At 44.1% G+C, this 22,770-nt stretch overlaps 1 pseudogene; it reads left to right on the plus strand.

Moving 5' to 3' along the window:
• Positions 1-22,770, plus strand: part of LOC120674666 — a 274,212-nt pseudogene that overhangs the window by 157,188 nt on the left and 94,254 nt on the right.

Here is a 22,770-nt window from a genome sequence, read left to right on the forward strand (position 1 = left end):
TAACCAGAACAACAACAACAAGGGCAAGGGCAAGAGATAAACAGTGCAATTTCAACAGGGGCGAATTAATTTCACTACTCTTGCTGACCTTCCTGAAGGAGCACCAGTCATGTCGGGTATTTTCTCTATCCACAATAAACCCGCAGTTATACTATTTGATTTTGGTGTAACTCATAGTTTTATAAGTGCCAAATTTGGAGCAAAGTTAGGATTGGATTTTTGTCATGTCAAGAAATCTTACATGATAGCAACTCCTGGTGGAAAGATAGCTTCCAATCAGATCACTACACATGTACCACTTAAGTTGAGTAGCAAACTGATAAAGACAGATTTGATCTTGTTGAACTTATAAGGTATGGATGTTATTTTGGGCATGGACAAGATGGCTAAACATAAAGTACTGTTAGATATCTCCTCCCGAGCTATCGAGATAGATTCACCTTATCAAGGAGCCACCGTACTCTATCTACCACAACGAGAGTGCTTCAAATCTTGTGCTTATGCCATAAAAGACCTTAAACTTGAAGACATCCCTGTTGTGTGTGAGTATGCGGATGTATTTCCAGATGACTTGCCTGGAATGCCCCCTGATAGAGATATTGAATTTGTTATCGAGCTTCAACCTGGTACTGCACCTATTTCTAAAAGGTCGTACCGTATGCCTCCAAATGAGTTAGCATAATTGAAAATCCAACTTCAAGACCTTCTTGACAAGGGTTTTATCCGTCCAAGTTCTTCACCATGGGGATGTCCAGCCCTGTTTGTGAAGAAGAAGGACAACAGTTTGAGGCTATGTGTTGATTATCGACCACTCAATGCGGTCACTATTAAAAACAAGTATCCTCTTCCCCGCATTGATATCATATTTGATCAATTAGCTGGAGGTAAGGTATTCTCTAAGATTGATCTTCGTTCGGGCTACCACCAAATAAAGATCAGACCCCGTGATATTCCAAAAACAGTTTTCTCAACCAGATATGGACTTTATGAATATCTGGTTATGTCTTTTGGTCTTACCAATGCCCCGGCATACTTTATGTACTTGATGAATTCAGTCTTTATGCCGGAGCTGGATAAATTCGTCGTGGTATTCATTGACGATATTTTGATCTACTCCAAAAATGAAGAAGATCATGCTCAGCATTTACGCATCATTCTTCAATGATTGCGAGATCATCATCTTTATGCCAAATTCTCCAAGTGTGAATTTTGGCTGGATAGTGTGAAATTCTTGGGACATACCATCTTTAGTGAAGGAATATCTGTTGATCCAACTAAAGTTCAAGAAGTGATGGATTGGGAATCTCCTACTTCAGTCCATCAGATTCGCAGTTTTCTTGGTTTAGCTGGATACTATCGTCGATTCATTCCTGATTTCTCCAGAATAGCTAAGCCTATGACGGAGATGTTAAAGAAAGGAGTGAAATTTGTTTGGAATGACAAATGTGAAGAAGCCTTCCAAACTCTCAAAGCACGACTCACTACTGCTCCAGTGTTGGCTACACCAGACAGTACCAAACCTTTTGATGTTTATTGTGATGCTTCTGGTATGGGACTTGGTTGTGTGCTTATGCAAGACAACTGAGTTATTGCTTATGCATCAAGAGCTCTCCGGAATCATGAGAAGAACTATCCAACACATGATCTGGAGTTAGTAGCTGTCATGCACGCTCTTAAGCTTTGGAGACACCATCTTATGGGAACTCATTGTAATATCTACACTGACCATAAGAGTCTCAAGTATATCTTCACCCAAGCTGATCTCAACATGAGATAGAGACGCTGGCTAGAGTTGATAAAGGACTATGATCTAGAAGTTCACTATCATCCAGGAAAGGCTAATGTGGTTGCGGACGCACTCAGCCGCAAGTCACAATGTCATTGTCTATCTGTAGAGCCATTCAATGAAACTCTATGCCAGGAAATGATGAAACTAAACCTGGAAATGGTACCTCAAGGAAGTTTGAACCATATATCTATTGTGCCTACACTTCATGATAGCATCGTCATGGCACAATTACATGATGAGAGTATCAAGATCATCAAGGAAAATCTATCCCAGGGGGAAGCAAAATACAAGTGTTTCCGTGTGGATCATAGAGGAGTTCTATGGTTCGAATCTCGTCTTGTTGTACCCAAGAATCATCAGCTTAGAAAGCAAATCCTTGATGAAGCACATCTATCAAAGTTTTCTATTCATCCTGGTAGCACAAAGATGTACCAAGATCTTAAACAAAATTTCTGGTGGACTCGAATGAAAAGAGAGATCGCCAGATATGTTTCTGAGTGTGATGTCTGTCAAAGAGTTAAAGCTAGTCACTTGAAAGTAGCCGGTACTCTTCAACCTTTACCCATTCCATCCTGGAAATGGGAGGACATCAGTATGGATTTTATTGTTGGCTTACCCACTACTTCTCAGAAGCATGATTCTGTTTGGGTAATCGTTGATAGACTCACCAAGACTGCTCATTTTATTCCTGTGCATACGACTTATTCAGCCAAGAAGTATGCAGAGATCTATCTTGATCAAATTGTTCGTTTACACGGAGTTCCAAAGACGATCATTTCTGATCGTGGAGCACAATTCATTGCACGTTTCTGGGAGCAATTGCAAGAATCCCTTGGAACCAAATTGATTCTTAGTTCAGCTTAGCATCCACAAACTGATGGGCAGACCGAATGAATTAATCAAATTCTTGAAGACATGTTGAGAGCATGTGTTATTCAATATGGCAAGAACTGGGACAAGTGCCTAGCACTAGCTGAATTCTCTTACAATAATAGTTATCAATCCAGCTTGCAAATGGCACCATTTGAAGCGTTGTACGGTCGAAGGTGTCGAACTCCTTTGAGTTGGTCACAAGCCGGAGAACGCAAAATCTTTGGGCCAGATCTAGTTACTGAGGCAGAAGAGAAAGTTAAGGTTATCCAGGCTAATCTTAAAATAGCCCAATCAAGATAGAAGAGTTATGCAGACAAAAGAAGAGATCCTTTACAGTTCAAGGTAGGGGATTTCGTATATTTGCGAGTATCTCCTACCAGAGGTGTTCAACGTTTCGGTGTGAAAGGGAAATTAGCACCCCGATACATCGGACCATTTGAAATCATTGAAACTTGTGGTCCAGTTGCCTATTGACTTCGTCTTCCTTCTCAGATGGCCGCCTTTCATGATGTCTTTCATGTATCACAACTTAGAAAGTACATCAAAGTGCCCACTGAGATTCTTGAACCACAAGATATCGAGATTGAATCCGATCTATCCTATACGGAGTATCCGATCAAAATTCTTGACACCAAAGAAAGAAGTACTAGAAGAGAGAAAGTTAAAATGTACAAGATTAAGTGGAATCACCATACTGAGGAAGAAGATACTTGGGAAACTGAAAATTTTCTCCAAAGAAACTTTCCCGACTTTCTTAGAACAAATGCAGGTATCCAATCTGTTCCATTCCTTTTCTTCCGGTAATCTTGGGGCGAGATTCCTTTTAGGGGGGAAGGCTGTGACACCCTAGGTGTCTGCACATTAGTGTTGCATACCTTTTATACATCATGTGCTTGTTTTGCTTGAAAAAGGACATTTTTGTAATTATAAAAGGCTATATGTGTAATATTGACTTTATGCAAGGGTCTTTCTATAGTTTATTTTGAATAGGATGTGCAATTGTTGCTTTTGTGGAGGGTTTATTTGCAAAATTCAGTGCATTTATTACATGCAGAAAATTTTGCTTTTAAGTATAAGTTTAAAGTGAATTTGCATTGAAAAAGACAAAATTCCTTGGAATTCAAAATTCCTTCTATGTTTTTCAAAATAACTCTTGAATCTTTGATCAAATAAATTTTTGCACAACATCAAAGTTGTAGATCTTGAAAAATGGAACAACTTTCATGTTGGGAACTTTTTCATTTGAGCTTTAGTTTAAAAGATATCAGTGTTTTACAGTGGGGTCCCTGGAGTTTTTTTTGGAAATTGCAAAGCAGTCCATTTTCTTCCACCTCAGGCCAGCTCCTCTGCTCCTCTGCCGCCGGCGCTCTGCCGCGCTGCCCGCCGCTCTGGACCGCCCCCGGCCACCTCCTGCTTCGCGCTGGCAGTCCATGCATCACGGACGACCTCCCCCACCGCCCATTGCCCTCGTGCTGGAGCTTCTGCCGCCGTGCCACGCGCCCAGTGACCCGCCCGCGGCCGCCACCTCGCCGCCGCCGTGGAGGGCTCTCTGCAGCACCCGAGGACCCCAACTTGCGCGCGCGTCAGCACCCTTGGAGACCCAGCAACGCATTCCTCTCACCCAAACCCGCAGAACGCCGCCGCTGCTCCGCTTGAACTCCGACGAGTTCACCCCCGCCGTCGACCCGCCCCTCCGCAGCTCCTCCGCCCGCGCTGACCACTCCATTAGCTGTGCCTCCACCCCGCGCAGCTCCCCAGCTCCTTCTCCTCGCCCAACCCCCACGGGAACTACCCTGCCGCCGTGGTCCGAGCTCCAACGGCCGCCGCTCGCCGTGGACCGACCTCCTCCAGCCATCATTTCGCGACCCAAGAGCATCCAGAGAATCGCCTTGACCTCTTCTCCGTTTTCCCCAACCTACCCCTCGCCGCCGGTGAGCCTAGACGCCGGAATCGGTCGGTCAAACCTCGCGCCCCTTCTCTGACCTTGGCAAGGACCTCGAGTTCAGAATTTGAAAAACCCCAGGGGGCTATCTGTTTAGTCAGTGACTCAGAGGAATAGTGCTTAAAGGACCTTTTTGTTATGTTTTGATGTAAACTTTGAAATTCAGTAGAAATTCGTAGAAAATTCGTAAAATAGCAAATCTTGATGTTATGGAATCCTTGTGTAAAGCTCTATGCAGTAGAATCATAATATGTTAGGCTTTTGTTGAAAGTTTTTGCTGTAAAGGTTAATTTGTGTTACTAGTGCATAAATACTAGTTGATTTTATCTTTTTCATAACTGTTGTTTAAAGTCAGGTCTTGCAGTAAAATTTTTATGGTAAATTACTCATGAGAATATTGTGTTGGTATAAAATTTCGTGCTCAGTTCTCATGTGTAGCTATTTCTTTGATTTAATGCTTGTTTAGTAGACTTTAATTGTGGTAAATAGTTTCTGTTCATGATAAATCATGAAATTTTTATGAGTGTTCTTCTTAAGTAGCTTAACTTGTTCATGAAGTTTGAGCACCAGTTCATGATTAGAACAGGAGCTAAAAATTAATCTTGTTAGATTGATGTCTGTTTTGTTTATTTTCTTAGAATTAATTCTGTGTAGATAAAATCATGAAAAATTCACAGTAGCTAACTCATCTCTGTATCGACCTCCTGTTAAATTTTGAGCTTCTTCTTTGCTCTAGTGTGACCTGTATAATTCAAGCTTGTTCTAGGTGTTGTCTGAATGAATGATTTGTTTTGAATAAATGGCTACATGTTTTGGCATGAAATTTACAGGATAGCTTACTTTGTTCATGTTCTGTTTAGTGTAATTTTTGCTGAGTTTGTTACTATTTGTGCTCTGAGTGGTTGATTTGTTAAGCAAACCATGTTTTGTTTGCTATAGGAAACCACCCCCACTTATTTATGAAGTTAGTAAACTTCTTTTGCGCCGTTGATCATAATGCCTTGTGTAATTAGAAATGTTAGTTAGCTACTCTATAAACGATTGCCCATGTGTTATGAATGTTTGCTATTTGTTAGGCTACAACCTTATCGTGATGTGACTGTGTTTATAATTTCATCTCTTGCATCTCATATAGATACGACTGCTTTGACTGACAGGACGTACGAGTTGATCCCGGAGTCTGACGGAGGTGATCCAGAAGTCTAGGTGAACACAGCTAAACTAACTGAAGCCCCGAACCAAAGTTCGGAAGAGCCCAGGGCTGAAATAGTTAGTGACTACCGAGAAGGCAAGCCCCGGACATAACCCAGTTTTCAAATTATGCACTTTATTTATTATTTACTTGTGCATTTACAGTTCTTAGGAGTTGATTTGAAACCCTAGATGCAGGATCCTAGGAACCTTTGTACTGAACACTAGACTTGAGTTCGATTACTTGCTATGCTTATAGAACCGGTAAAAGTCGGGTGATTGCCTGTCACTCGTGAGCTTTATAGGAGTTACTTGTTTTACTTACTGCTATAACCATAAGGATCACGGACGGATTTGTTGAAATTCGTCTGTGTTGACAAATTGATAAGGTCGCGGTGTGTGGTAGTGGTGGTTAAGTTTTTGAAAGTACTAGCCACATGCCGTAAATATGGTACGCGGTAAGCCTAGTAACCGATTGGACCGGGGAGTGGATATACCTGGCACTCTCTCGTAGAAATAGGTTGTTTATTTATTTGTGTTGATCAACACCACGGCTACAAGGGAGGAAGTTGGTGCCCTGTAGTCGGGGAGAGTGTCCCTATCCACAAGCCGGAAAGAAAAGCAAACGGTTGTCTGGGAACGACCCAATGTTGTTCTAGACGTGTGTGTTAGGTTTACCTTGCAAGGTTGAAATTCGATTCGAATCGTCTGCTTCCCACAGTTTGGGACTGCTTGATCCTTTTGCCACACATAGTAATAAGAGCAACATTATTATTACTAATCTTGATGTTTGCTTAAAGTTCTACCATGGTTGAATAGGATTAGTTGCTTACATAGAATGGTTAATCAACTAGAATATGGAAAGCTAAAATATAACCTTAAGGACCTACTCTTTATTGCTTTTCAGCAAAGGAAACCAGAGCCTCTCAACCCTGCATAGTCTAGCTAAAGTGGGTTTGGTAGACCCGTTGACGGTTAAGTCTTGCTGAGTATTAGAATACTCAGCCTTGCTGTTGAACCCTTTTTCAGGTATGAGTTTTGAGGATCAGGTTGCTAGTTTGACTTGGCCCTGCACTTTACCTCCTGGCTGGTCTGTAGAATGGGATCCGTATTCGACCGGCAATGAGCCTGACGAGTGATACCTTGCTTGGGCTAGCTCGGTATGCTTTGCGACGTGTTGTAGATATCGTGTTTTACTTTTCTGCTGCTTTTGAACTCTGAAGTTAAACTTATGGTTTGTATAACTGTTTCTTTTTAAGTTTGGTTTTGTAATAAGTACTTTGAACTGGTTTGTAATAACTACTTTGCCTGTGATGTAAAAGTTGTGGTTGTAATACCTCTGGACTCGCCTTCGTGCGGGGTATGCTTGTTCGATCCAAAAACCGGTGGTTGTATCGGGACGTTACCCGACAGACCAAGGATTGTTCCGTTTGAAGTGCGTTTGAGCCGGTGTTGCCTTTATGGTGATGGCCAGCGCACTTGAGCCGGGATAATTCAGGTGGTTCTGCCACAGCTGGCATCAGAGCTGCAAGCATACACCGGAGGTGTTGGAACCTTAAAAATTGGTTTCCTTATAAAATTTGACCAACATGTTGTTTCTAAAAACTGTGTTGGATTCGTTAAGGGTTGTGCATAGAACGTAAAGCCCTAGGGGAATTTACGGGAGTTACTAGGTGGCTATTTATGTATGTTTTTTGTATATCTGACTTCCAGCACTTTATGTTTTTGTCAAACCATACTCACAAGCAACCCTTAATTTATGTAACGACGCACCTACGCTCAGGTAAGAAGGTAAGGATCCTCAGTCAGCTGAGGGAGTCTGACCTTCCCGTCGGTGATGCGAGCCGAACGCTGCCCTCAAGCAGTGGCTTACTTGAGGTGCTCCCAATATACCAACTATTAGTTGACTATATTGGAAGTAAAGTGTACTCAGTCAGCTGAGGGAGTCTGACCTTCCCGTCGGCGATGCGAGACTATGTGGGTCTGCGAGGCTACTCTGATCGCGCTTGTTTTCATCCGAACCTACATGGCCTGACAGAACCACAATACACGGTGGGGCGTTGGGGTGGCCTAAGTTGTAGCTTTGGAGAAAAATAGAAAAATTGTAATTTTATTGATTCGATTGGGTAGAAAGACCTCAATCGGCCGTGGCCTTTGTATTTATAGGCAAGGGAAGACGTACTCCTTCCAAATTGGGTTACACATGGACTCTACAAATCAAATCTAACCTGATTCGGATTACACAGGAACAGATCGGTCTGACCGGTCGGCTCGACCGGTCAGACCGATCGGCCTTCGGCATTGCCAATTTTGGCTGCCAACATATGCCCCCCCTGCTTTTTAATGAGCTATGCAAACTAAAAAGCAAGTACCAGAAACTAGCTTAATTACATAAATTTGATCATAAAGTACAAGGCTAAAATAATGCTAAGGGCGATACTCTATACCGGCCGTCTTCGTTCTTCAAGCGTCTTGCCACACACTGGGATAGTATTTCTTCAAGTATCTTCCATTAAGAGCCCTTGGAAGACATTCTCCTTGCATCATCTCCACCATATAAGAATTTCCGAAGATAACTTTGACAATCTTGAATGGTCCTTTCCAACTTGGCGACCACTTGCCGAACTTGTTTTTCTTTGTCCCAAGAGGCAATATAGTCTTCCAAACCAGCTCACCAACCTGAAAAGATTTAGCCTTCACCTTCTTGTTGTAAGCTCTAGCTACCCGAAGCTTGTCCTTCTCAATTTCCTACAAAGCTTGCATCCGTCTGTCGCTTACTTCATCAATATTGTCCATCATCAAGTCATAATAATCAACAGCAGATAGGTCACTTTGTTTAGCCAATCCATAAGCGTCCAGATTCACCTCAACAGGCAAAACGGCCTCTTGACCATAAACAAGCTCAAAATAAGGAGTAACTTTAGTAGCACCATGTCTAGATATACGATAAGCCCACAATGCTTCAGATAATACCTCATGCCACCTCCTAGGATTTTCCTCTATCTTCTTCTTGATGAGGTTCATGAAGATCTTATTACTAGACTCGGCCTGACCATTAGCCTGAGCATAATATGGAGATGAATTGAGTATTTTAATCTTGTATGATTAAGCAAAATCACGTACCTCCTTTGAAATAAAAGATGAACCTTGATCCGTTGTCAAAGTTTGAGGAATATCGAATCTATGAATAATATGCTCCGTAATAAACTCAATTACCTCCCGATGTGTCATATTCATCTAAGGAACTGCTTCGGTCCACTTCGTAAAATAATCCGTAGAAACCAATACGAAACGATGTCTCTTTGAAGAAGGGGGATTAATCTGACCAATGAAATCCAACCCCCAACCTCTGAACGGCCATGGCTTGATAATAGGATGTAATAACGCAGTAGGCACCAACTGAACATTACCAAACCACTGACATTCTTCACGCCCTTTATAATATCTAAAACAATCCGCCATCATAGTTGGCCAATAGAAACCGGCTCTCCTAAGTAACCACTTCATTTTAGGAGCCGATTGATGCATACCACAGATGCCTCCATTAACCTCCCCCATAGCAACACGGGCCTGATCAGAATCTAAACACTTGAGAAATACATCTTCGGCGGTTCGATGATAAAGCTCATCGTCGATTAAAATGTATTTAAATGCCAAATGCCGAACATTCCTCTCCACACCATGACCAGGGTCCTTTAAATATGTCACAATTGGCACCCTCCAGTCAGCAACCTCGGCCTTCAATTTAGAATTGGAAGTGGCGGCCGACTCGCTGTTCTCAGTAGAGCGACCGGTCGGGGCGTCCGGTCTAACCGGTTCGTCCAGAACCAGTAACTCGGTTGTTGCTCGCATCAGCTTCCTTGTGTTAAAATATTTTTTAACAATATTATAGCCAAATGCTTGTTGAGCCAGAGCATTTGTCTTATTATTATCTCTTGGAATATGTTGAATCACAAATTCATCAAAGCAAGAGATAATATCAAGGCATCTATCGAGATATGCATTTAAAGAACCATTATAGCATTAGCATACCTTGGATACTTGCTGCACTACCATAAGCGAATCACCATAAGCTTCCACATGTTTAACGCCCATTGATTCCAAGAATTCCAAGCCAAATAGAAGTGCTTCATACTCAACTTGGTTATTTGTGCGCTCTTCTTCCAACCGGTTTGAGAATTCAAAAATAGTACCATTCGGAGAGATTAGAACAGCACCAATTCCTTGACCATCATCACCAGCCGATCCATCAAAGAACAACTTCCATGGTGTGCAAGCAACATAACCAACTTCCAAATCATGCTCATCATTAATCTGATGTTCAACAATAAAATCCGCTACAATTTGGCCTCTAACAGCTCTCAAAGATTCATAGGCCAAATCATATTCAACAAGCGCATAAGCCCACTTTCTGATTCTTCCACTCAAAATCGGCTTTTGTAGCATATGCTTAATAACATCGGCTTGACAAGTAACTATGCAAGTACTTGATAAAAGATAATGCCTCAACTTGGTACAAGCATAATATAATGATAAGCACAATTTCTCAATAAATGTATACATTGTTTCCGCATCAATAAGTCGTCGGCCAACATATGTGATAACGTGCTCCTTTTCTTCAGTTTCTTGAGTCAAAACAGCACTAATAACTTTATCTTCCGCAGCCACATAAAGCATAGAAGGAATACCTCTCTTAGGTGCCTTGAGAACCGGTGGTGAAGACAAATACTTCTTGATCTTTTAAAAAGCCTCTTGTTGCTCTGCCCCCCAAGTAAATTCAGCCTCGTCCTTCAACCAAAGAATAGGAGTAAAAGCATCTATCTTTCTGGACAAATTAGATATGAACCTTCTCAAGTAATTCACCTTGCCCAGAAACTTTTGCAAGTCTTTCTTGCAAGCGGGAGCCTCTACTTTCTTCATGGCTTCAATTCTTTTTGGATCAATCTCTATGCCCTTCTCATGAATAATGAAGCCCAAGAACTTCCCAGCCGATACACCAAAATCACACTTAAGCGGGTTCATCTTCAATCCATACTGACGCATCCTCTCAAGAGCAACACTCAAATCAGCCAAATGATGACTCAAACCAGTCGATTTGATCACAATATCGTCAATATAAACTTCCAATATTATACCGATCAAGTCATGGAAGATCAAATTCATAGCCCTTTGATAAGTAGCACCAGCATTCTTCAATCCAAAAGTCATAACAACCCACTCAAATAAACCAATGAAATCAGGACATCTAAAGGCCGTTTTAGAAACATCTTCCTCGGCCATGAATATTTGATTATAACCGGCATTACCATTGAGAAAACTGATAACACGATGCCTAGAAGCTTCATTGATTAACATATCGGCTATAGGCATAGGATATTTATCTTTAGGAGTAGCTTTATTAAGATTTCTAAAATCAATGCATACTCTAATCTTGCCCAAATCTTTCTTTTCAATGGGCACAATGTTAGAGATCCACTCTGTAACGAACATGGCATCATTGATGCCATTTCGAGTGATTTTGGTGATCGAATGACAACACAACACTTGGACTAATATGATTGTTAAGATGATCATTCTCAGGCTTTTAGGTTCAAGTGATGACAAAGAGAAAGAGAAGATAGGCGTAGCAAGGCCCGATGGACTGCCCCTACGGGGGTTCCGCCCCTCGCGGGTCTCAGGGCAGCGCCCTGAAAGCTCTTCGATTCAGGAGCACCGGAAGAACCGACGCCAGGGCATCGGAGCATCCGATGGTAGTCGGAAGAACCGACGCCTTGATACTTTGGTGCAGAAGGGAATCGAAGCCAAGTCAGCCTATAGGCACCGGTTGAACCGACGGTCCAAAATAGGGCATCGGTGCAATGGCCGTCCTTTGTACCAGAGACGATGTCAAGTGCCCAGAAGAAGTTTCTTCAGTACCGGTTCAACCGACGGTGCATCGGTGCATACCACCGGTGTAATGACGTCAGCATCCAGGAGAAGATTCTTTCAGCACCGATTGAACCGGTGAGACATCGGTGCATTGCATCGGTTCAACCGGTGGTCTCTGCGTCAGCTGTCAGGACTTCAACGGCTACTTCATGTTGTGAGTAACCGGATGAACCGACGCTACCCTGCCAAGAGGCATCGGTTCTTCCGGTGGTAGCAGATTTTCAGCTGACCGTTGGAGCAACGGCTACAAGACTTGGTGGCCTATATATACGCCTCACCCCGGCCATTTGAAGTGTGCTGGAGTTGCTGAACATCCCAAACACACCCAAGAACATCTCCAACCACCATAGAGCTTCATTGTACATCATATAGGCTTAAGCACACTTGTGAGAGTGCTTAGTGCTTGTTTAGGGATTAGTTCTTGCCGAGAGCTCCCTTGAGAGAAGTCTTGCTGCGGCAAGCAACTTGTGATCCGTCGTGTGACCCTCCGTCTTGGTGTGGAGTGGCAACGACACTTTGTGCGGGGGAAGAGTAGGCCCCCTCCTTGGTGGAGAAGCTCCGTAGTGGATTTCGGCCGGGTGACCGAGAGAGACGGTGGCGGTGCACTAGACTCGGTGTCTTGTGCGCACTTGCCTTTGCTTGCCGGCATCGCCTTGGTGGCGTAGTGCAAGACGGTGATCGGAAGAGTCTCGGTGTCCCGTGGACGTAGGCGTTTGTGCCGAACCACGTTACATGACCGTGTCTACTCGGGAGGTTGCATCCCTCTTGCACTTATCTCTTTACTTACCGTATTACGTTTCCGCATTTACTCTATCTTGCATGCCTTTACTTTCCTAGTTAGTTTGATTAGGATTGGCTATAGGTTGCAAGTTTTTAGGGGTAAGTAGAGAGTAGCATAGATAAACCTTAGTCATAACTAGCATGTGTAGGACGTGTTAGGTTTATCTTATGCGATTAGTTTGAGCCCTAGGGTAAAAAGCGATTAGCGACCCTATTCACCCCCTCCCCCTCTAGGATCGGACACCCCGGTGATCCTTACACACTCCGCATAACGATAAGACCGAATAAATCCAGCATCTAATAAACGAATGATTTCTTCTTTTATTCGGTCATACATAATAGGATTAAAACGCCTAGAAGGTTGCTTATAAGGTCTAAAACCGGCCTTAATCGGCAGCCGATGCTCAACAAAATTGCGACTCAAACAGGGCATCTCAGAGTAGTCCCATGCAAAACAATCGACACATTCTTTCAATAACTTTATTAAATCAGCTTTACAATATCCGATAAGTTTGCATTTACAAATGTCGGCCTAGGAATAGAACCATCTCCAATATCTACCTTTTCTAAAGGATCAACCGACATAAAACCTTGGCCTAACTTGTCTAAGTCATCAAAGTCTTCAATAGATTCGCACGTATCGTTCGCCTTGTCCCGATAGTGCTCGATGCGATGCTGCAGCCAATCTGCGTTGGACCGGTCTGACCGGTCTGATGCACCGGTCTGACCGGTCGGCTTCGGCCGGTCTGACCGGTCGGCTCTGTGTCAATGCTCTCCTACATCATAGAAGTAAGTGTAGCCGATTCTCCATCAGCTTTAGGACTATAGAGACAAAACCCTCCTTGGTGCAGCTGATTAAGTCATAATCGGTCAAGTCGAGGCCTGATAAACACTTGATATTGTCATGTGCACCAAGGAACTCAGAATCGGCGGTACCAATGAAGGAAGAAGCATCACCATGCACAACCTCAACTTCATCACTGATCCACTGAATAAGAAACTAGTGCAAGGAAGATGGCACACATTGATTGGCATGAATCCAATCTCATCCAAGTATGAGGTTGAAGTTACCTTGCACCTCGGAGACGAAGAACGTCGTAGCAACCGTCTTGCTCCTAACGGTCAACTCCATCGAAGCAACCCCTTGGCACCAATGGGATCACCTCCTCCAATGCCGCTGACCGTCATGTTCGTCTTGATGAGTTCTTCGTCCATCCCGCCAAGCTTCTTGTAGAGTGAATAGGGCATCAAGTTCACAATTGCCCCACTGTCCACGGGCATACGAGAAACTGGCTTCCTGTTGAAGTGCCCCCTCACGTAGAGAGCCTTCAAGTGATTATTTGAATCCTTGGGTTTCTGAAATATAGCTTCGCGGGGCCAAAGTCCAGATGCGCAGTCTCCTCCTCCGGAATCGCCCAATAGTCGTAAAAAAAGCGCACAACATTAACCTCCATGTTTGTGCGTTCCGGAGAAGACTCGTAATCCACCAACTCCTCGTCCTCTGCTGCTAGAGGAGCTGTTGAAACCTCTAATGCACCAGTAACCAAAGTAGGAGCCACTTCTTCGACTTTCTGGTCAAGCTCAGGGTCGACCGGTATGACCGGTTGCTCTGTAAGGTCAGACCGTTCTGGGACACTGGTCCGACCAGTCGGCTGAAGCAGTCCGACCGATCCTGTGGGCTGATCAACTGCCTTGACCCGCCACATCTTGCCCTGAGGGAACCTTGGTCTGCACTCATCAAATATCTCGTCCCTCAACTTCTCCGCCTCCTTTTCCTTCTGTTCGTGGCGGCGAAGACGCAGCAACCTCCTCTTCTGAGTGTGTGTTAGCCCCAGTGGACACCACCTAGGTTGAAGGTACTTCTCCTTGTCTTGGTCCTTGAGGTTGCAGCTGCTGGCTTCATGATCATTTGCCAACACAACCTTCTGAAAGAAGCTAACCGGTTTCTCCATGATCACCGGCCCTTCTTGTGCACCTTGAGCTTTGCCTTTCCTGCTTTCAACTTGCACCACCTTAGCAGGTGGAGCCTTCTCAGAATCAACTTGCATCGGCACTAGTTCATCCTTCTTCTCTTTAATATGATACTCTTGGCGCACAGGATGGAACTGGGCCGGTCTTTGCTGAGACCGGTCTGACCTGTTGTACACCGGTCTGACCGGTCCGGGGTACTGCCCTTGACTAGTTGGTGCTGACCCAATTGATCGTGAACCGGCTGCTTCAACCTATCAAACACAGGTCCTCTGGAGCTTCCCTCCCCATGGAAGTATGGTGGACATGGCATCGGATAATGTTGCATCCAAAACCCCCCGTTCTCCCATGCGGGAAACTGAGAATCCGATGCCGGTGGAGCCCATGGCATTGTAGCGTACATCGGCTGCATCTGCTTAGGAGGGAACAAGGTAACCACATCACCCCTGCGCTTGCTTGATTCTCCCCTAGGAGATGATGGGGCGCCTTGACGCGGAGGTGACCTTGGTCTCTTTCTTAGGAGCCGATCGTTTCGAGTGGCCTTTGAGTACTTGTTCAACTGTTGACCAAAGGTAGGCTTCTGGTTTGCAAGCTTGCTCTGCACCTTTGGCTTATTAGTCTTCCATGTACCCACTTTCAGACGCTTGGGCTTGAATGTACGGGGCTGACCACCACGGCAGTCTGACCGGTCATCAAGACCGGTATGACTGGTCTGACTGGTCTGACCGGTCGGAGGAACCGGTCAGATCGGTCTCGGCTGAACAGCAGACCGGTCGCCTGAAGAAGAATCCTTTTGCCCCCCGAGCGTGCGAGGCTTCAGTATGATTCTCAGATTCTTCTTCCCATCAGGAGTCTTCTCCTGAATCACCTCCCTGGCTAGAATATTGTTATCAACAGTCAACGGCCTATCATCACCAATGATCACATTCTTGCCCTTTGCCCCTTCGGCTTGATCCGTCCGAATCAGCACCTTTGCATTGTTAAGATCAATAGTATAAACCAGGAACGGAGCTTTATCTATCTTCATCTCTAGAAAGGCCAATCGTCCTTCATTTATGGCCGATTGCACCTGTCGACGAAATATATTACCATCATTAGTCACATGAGATGAAGAATTATGAAATTTGCAATAAGCGCGCCGCTTTAGCTCCTCAAGTGGCAGCATAACATGAGTAATCTTTAAATGCCCGAGTCGTAATAGCTCATCAAATATACGATCGCACTTGGACACATCAAAAGTTAACTTCATCTCCTCTTGCCGATTCTTTTGAATCGGCTTGAGAGATGTACAAGTAGATGGTTTGGCCGAGGCGGGCCAAACGAACTCAGCAGCATATACCTCTTTATTCTCATCGTCCGATGAATCGGAACCATATTCAACAACATGAGTGTTTGAATGATGGGACTTGTAGGTATCTTTCTCTTTTTTTAAATATGGTTTCTTGACTCAAAGCCTTAGCTTGAAGCTGATTTATAGAATAAAAACTTGAACCATCAAGCTTCTCTCTATAGCTAGAACGTAATCCCGCAAGAGCCAAATCAACCAAATCTTTTTTAGAAAGTGACAAATTAAAGCACCGGTTCTTAATATCTTTAAACTTCTTAAAATACTCTTGGGTAGACTCGTCTCTACCCTGTCTAACCGATGTTAAATCTGTCAACTTAGTTTCATTATCTCCATTATAAAAGTGATCATGTGAAAGCATCTAGGCCCCTAATTCGAGTTTTGGTAATTAATGACAACGGTTTGTGGATTAACAAATTCATTTGAGATAATGAGTATAGGTTGATCCACGGATGAAAGAGATTTGGTTGTGAACGTGTGGAGTTTTGGAGATGATGAGCAAAGCTCGGGCTCAAGGCTAAGGAATAAAATAGGAGTTTTGTATTACCAGTCACAAAGTGTTTAGTGGATGAAAAGTGACCAGATTTGTTGGATAGATAGCCGTACTATCAAGAGGGGTTGAATACTCGTGCTTGACGGGTCTTTAGTGCCATTTTGCTCAAAATGTCTAGGTGCATGCATGAGGGCTAATGATGTTTTGAAAAAGATTTGAAAAAGATCATGTTTGAGAGCTGGCTGCACAAGCGCGGACAGTCCGCTCCATGGAGCGCGGAGGGTCCGCACCCGTTCCAGAGAGCACGTTTGGCTCTGGTGGAAATTAGATATGACTGGCGGACAGTCCGGCCCAGGTGAGCCGACGGTCCGCCGCTCTAACTCAAAATGTACCAGAGAGGGTGTTTTCTCTGGTTGGGCTTATGATCTGTGCGGCGGACTGTCCGCCTCTGGGGTGCGGACGGTCCGCAGGCTATTTGACAATCTGTACCAGAAACATTGTTGTCTTTGGTGGTTTTTCAAGGATGTATGGAGGACGGTCCGCCCCTGGGGCGCGGACTGTGGTGGAACCACCCAAAACTACTGGGCCCGGGTGCACTGATCTTTGTTGCTAAGCAACTCTGACCCAAATTGGCACTCACCGGTAGTTCCTCGAGTGAAGCCTCGATAAAAGCCACGCTATTCCAGGATCAACAGACAACACTCACGCGAAGGTGAGCCCAGAGATTACAAGCACAGAATATTTCATACAACTCAGAGTGATTGCAGCGGAAAGAAAATTTATTACAAACCATGTTCAGAGTAGCAAAGTACTGCGGAGTTCCAACTACTCAATTATTTAAGTCTCATGTTCAGCGAAAGTAGTAAAGATAACTAGCGAGATAACGTGACGCATCGATAAAGCCCGTACGAATGCGTCACTCAGCGGGAGGGTGATTAGCACCAGCTGAAGGGCCATCCCGCTCAACAGACCAACCCGGGGGCAGAGTACAAGGCCAAGTAAGACTTGCAAACAGATCTTCAAAGTTAGTACCTGAAAAACAGTGCCACAAGCAAGGCTGAGTATACTAATACTCAGCAAGACTGACCCGTCTCCGGATATAACATAGTCCGATAACTAGACATGCAAGGCTTTTTGGTTGGTGGGGTTTGCTTGCCAAAAATGCCGCTAAGTGTTGATCCTTACTTTCGGGTTTTACTTAGCCGGATTCTAGTGGGATTAACCATTATAAATTTGCAACTAACTCTACACAAACATGGTAGAGCAAACATTTAATCAACCAGCAGTATTATCATCATCATGTTCCACTTGTTACTCTATGTGACCGAAATCATTAAGCAATCTCATACCGTGAGAGGCGGACGATTCCGAATCGAGTTTCAACCTGGCCAGGGGAACCTAGACCACACGCATGGGGATCGACTTCGCTCCCGCCCACGCTACTTTTCCCCTTTCTTTCCAGTCCGTGGATCCGGAACACCCTCCCCGACTACAGAGTCCGACCACTCTGCACCCGTACGTCGCGACAAAAATATAAATCCTACTTCTACCAGGAGGGTGCGAGATCGTTCCACTCGCCGGTCCAATCAGGTACTTCAGCTTACCGATTACCATATTTCTTGGTATGTGGCTAGTACTTTCAAACGCTTAACGAAATGAGCCACACACCGCGACCTTAGCCATTTTTGACTACACCAGCGGGGTATCACAACTACACAACCCCGCCCGTTGTCCTTACATTTCAACAGGAAATAAAGTCAGTACAATTCCTATTTGCTCGCGAGAGGCAGGAAACCACTCGACTTCTACCGTACCTATTTAGCATGGCAACTAGTCGATAAAAAGATCCGGTATCAAACATAGGTTCCTATGGATCATGCATCTAAGGTTTTCGATCAACGCCTAGAAAACTTAAATGCAGAAAACCAACTATTACCATACATAAATAGATAACTGAATGATAATTCGGAAAAATAATGGAATTATGCTCCGGGGCTTGCCTTCTTGGGCACTGTCAGGCAGAAAAGCTTCTGGGGCTTGGCCCAGGTCTTGAGACAAGTTAGTACAGTTCAAGGAGACCTCCTGATCCGCACGAGAGTCCGCGGGCACCAACTCGTAGTCACCGTCCACGAGATTAACCGTTTCTATATGCCATGCAAGATTATGAGTTATTCATGGATAACAATTTCTTTCCTTCACGATAAAGTTGTAGTCCAACAAAAGTTACTTAAATGATGATTTCAACAGTTTATTTCATGGGCAGTCATTTATAGAGTAGTAAACCTAACTACGTTTCTTCATGAATGAGTGGGGTTTTGGTTTCCATTCTTAGTTTCAATACATAGCATGCTTTCATTATTTCGTAACAACCCAAATTCACTAATGAGCTAGTGAGGAAACACCAAAGTAACCCAGATTCAAATTAAGTACTTATGGTAGATTTCAGCCTTTAACCATAAAGCAAAAACTATAACTATTCATGTAAATGGATTACTCTAGTTACTTTATGTTTTTGTACAGAACGTTCAACATGGGTTCTGGTGCTACAAATTTTATGGGAACAACTTCAAAGCATATAATCAGCACTGAAATTTTTCCAGATTTTATTCACTTATGTAACTGAGGTAATAAAAAGAACAAAAACAGCAAGCTTTTAACTAAGATTAATTCTACAGAGAGTTTTACTAGAGATATGGCTTTCAAAGTTTTACCAGAGACTAGTCATGAGTTATAAATACTCCAGAAAATTTTTCAAGATTTAACTCACTATGGTAAATTAGTTATTCAGTTAACTTAGCATGAGTTTGCATAAATTTCTCAAGGTGCATTTAACCAGTATTGCATATGAACTTTTTATTACAGGTAGAAAATACTCTAAACAAGATCATGCCCAAAAATAATGATCAGAAACATTGTAGATTACTCAGAACAGAAATAGTAAATCTAGCCCTAAGATGCTAAGCATGATTATTCAACAAAGCAAAACTCAGTAACTACAGCTCAAAATTTTTATACAGGAACACAGAGCTAAAAAGAGACTCCAGAAATAAATATAGAATTTTCTGAGCATAAGAACTATATATGAGGAATTAAGTTGGTTAAACCAGCATAAATCATGGTATATAGAAAATGAACTCTAATAAATCTGAAATTTAAGTATTAACAGTGTTTTAGTTTTTCATGCACGAAGTAAAAATTTCAGAGTAAGTTCTTGCGCATATTTTCCAGAATTAAATCTAGAAAGCTAACAACAGATTAGAGAATCTTGATTGTTCCAATATGATAACTGTTTTGGTTGGTTTCCATCTTTTTACTGTGATCTTAAAATTCCATTAGTGATAACATATCCAAAAATCAAGGTCATTTGATGAGCAGAACTTCATGAACATGCATAAGGTGGTTTTCTTATTCTTTTCCCTGGATTAAATTCGGTTGAGTTTCTGCAAATGTAAATATTACAAATTTTGTAGATCTTGTTACAAGGAATCCAGATCAGTTGAGTTTGCATTTTTCCGATTTTTTTGTGATTTGTTTCGCATTTTAGGAGTTCACTGGTATACACTGAAAAACTTGCAGAAACACCCTTGAACAAAGAAAAGTATTTACAACCGGGTCCTTCGCCGGCCTTCTCCGCCATGGCATCTTGCCGGTGGTGTTCTGCGGTGCAAGGCTTACCGGGGCTGCCACGGGGAGGCGCGTGGGAGAGAAAGGTTCGAGGAACACCTACCCTGGTCGACGTTCGAGCGTTTGGTGCACGGGTTCAAGCTCGTCGGCGGCAATGGCGGGTCGGTTGTTCGGTTCGCCGGCGCTGGAGGTGAAGGAGGGCTCGGGGTAGGGGAACAAGGCGCGCACGAGCACCGCGTGAGCTCGTGGATGCTTCTGGGGTAGCTGTCGTGCTCAGTCTCCTTCGGAGCTGGCCGGTCCGCGGTGAGCCTGAGCTCGCCGGCGGCGGCGCAAAAGGGGAACGGCGTCGGGAGGAGGTTTGGGGTCGATTCCGCGCGCGTGGAGCGTAACTAGGAGGTGGCGAAGCTATTGCGGTGGTCGGAGGGGGCAATGTGGGGCTGGGCTAGCCGGTCCGCGCGAGCTGGATCTCGGCGGCCATGGCGGAGCGGCGGGAGGGGGAAGAAGGAGGAGAAGGGGCGCGATGACGGGGCTCTGGGGGTTCTTATAGGCCAAGAAGCTCCTAGGCGAGGGGAGTAGCGATTGGGGGCGGTAGATTTGGCCCTGGGCGAGTCGACGGCGAGCGGGCGGAGCGGCAGCGGCGCGGCGCATGGCGGGGGGTATCGTGGCGGCTCGGGGAGCGGCCTGGGACGCGTGTGCGCATGAGGAGGTGCCAAGGGGCGGGCCAGGTGGCGCTGGGGGACTTCCTGGGTCCATTTGGCCGCGGGCGCGCAGTGGACGAAGTCCACCGGCGGCGTACGGCGGGCGGCGGGCGAAACAGAGCCAGCCGGGAGAGAGAGAGATGGAGATGGGGGCTCTTTTGTGATTTCTGAAAATTCCAGGGACCTCTCGGTAAACTGAAATTATCTCCTATTTGGAGGGCTCAAATGGAAAAGTGTTGAATACCCCTTTTGCATAACTTTTCAAGATCTACAACTTTCGTGTTATGCAAATTTTCATTTGAAACTCACATTTTGAACTATTGGTACATTTGCATATTTGCAAAAAAGGGCTTTAGTTTTATTCAGTTTTTGACTTGATTTTGGCTGAAGTTCAATTGAGCACATGTCAATTGAAACACCTCTCATGAGCCAACAAAAATTTTGTGCACATTTTTGAATTAAATTTTGAGTAGCTTTTCACTCCTTTCTCTTTTTCCTTTAATTTCTTTTGTATGATTTGTATTTTATTTGATCCTTTCTCTTTGAATTAATTTCTCAAATTTTTCTTTTAACTTTAACTAAGGTACATTGGTTGTAGTTAAATGTGCTAACACCTGAGGTGTCACACGGACGGTCCGCCAGCTAATTTCAAAGTTGTACCAGAGACGATGTTAGTCTCTGGTGGTGTGGAACACACAACTGCGGACAGTCCGCCACTGGGGGGCAGACAGTCCGCCAGGGCTGTAATGGCTAGTTCTGACACGCATTAAATGCACTTTGCCTCACTAGTTTATAACGGCGGACGGTCCGGTTTTTGAATCGCGGACGGTCCGCGACTTCGCAGAAAAGAGTGTAACGGCTAGTTTTGAAGGGATGTCTATATATACCCAATGCCCGGCCATTGGGTCACTCTCTTGGCCATTTGGACTGCATACTTGATACTATAGAGCTAAGGCATCCCTCTCTCACACACGCTTAGAGATTGCATTTTTGAAAGTGTGAGGGCTTCCTAGTGCATTGCATCAAGAGTTTGAGCTTTGTGGCACTAGGGAAACTTCAAGCAAGCGTCATCGACTTGTTACTCTTGGGAGTTGGCGCTCCCTAGACGGCTTGGAGAAGTGGATTTCGTGGAGCTCCTCCAAGGAGATTGTTGAGGAGCCCCGATTTCGGCTGTGAGAGGTCTTGTGCTCACCTCACCGGAGTGGTGAAGAGCAACTCTAGTGGAATCGAGGTGTGGAGCAGTTACTTGATTCAAGCCGGCTCAAGATCAAGAGGTTCTTGATAGAGGAGCGGTTGATTCTTGGAATCCACCTCAACGTGGATTAGGGGTGACCGGCAAGTCATCGACACCACGGTGTAAATTCGTGTGTCAAGCTTAGTTACATCTCTTGCTCTCTTTAATTCTTGTTTCTACCTTGAGCAATTTACTTTATTAGAGCTTGATTTGTATCTTATCACCCTAGGTTGCAAACCCATCTTGAGATAGTAGTAGCATGACATAGGGCTTTCCTTTGTTACTAATTAAATTTCTCTAGTGTTGTTGGTTTTAGTTTTTAAACCGCCTATTCACCCCCCCAGTCGGTGTTCTTGATCCTACAAGTGGTACTAGAGCTAAGTACTCCATTAATTGCGGATTTAACCATCTTGGAGTAGAACAATGACTAGTGATAATGGGATTCATGTTGGAAAGCCGCCGTTGTTTGATGGGAACAATTATGATTATTGGAAGACTAGGATGTCGGCTCATCTCAAAGCCATGAGTAGAAAGCTATGGAGAGTAGTAAGTGATGGATATGTCATTTTGGATCCAAAGAATTTGACACCCCTAGATGAGGAAAATGAGATACTAAATGATCATGGGGTTAATGTGCTCTTTAGTGCTCTTGATGTGACTGAATTTAATAGAGTCAAGAGTCTCACAAATGCAAATGACATATGGAATAAACTCGTGGAAATTCATGAGGGCACATCAAGTGTGAAGGAGGCCAAGTTATATTTGCTTAAGGGCAATTTTAGTGAATTTACCATGAAGAAGGATGAGAGTATAGCCGAGATGTTCAACCGGCTAAATGACATTGTGAATGACCTCAAGGGACTTGGGTTTGAGGTACCCGGATGCGGATTTCAACCACAAGTTTC

This window comes from Panicum virgatum, chromosome 5N (assembly GCF_016808335.1).
Source record: "Panicum virgatum strain AP13 chromosome 5N, P.virgatum_v5, whole genome shotgun sequence".
NCBI lineage: Eukaryota > Viridiplantae > Streptophyta > Magnoliopsida > Poales > Poaceae > Panicum > Panicum virgatum.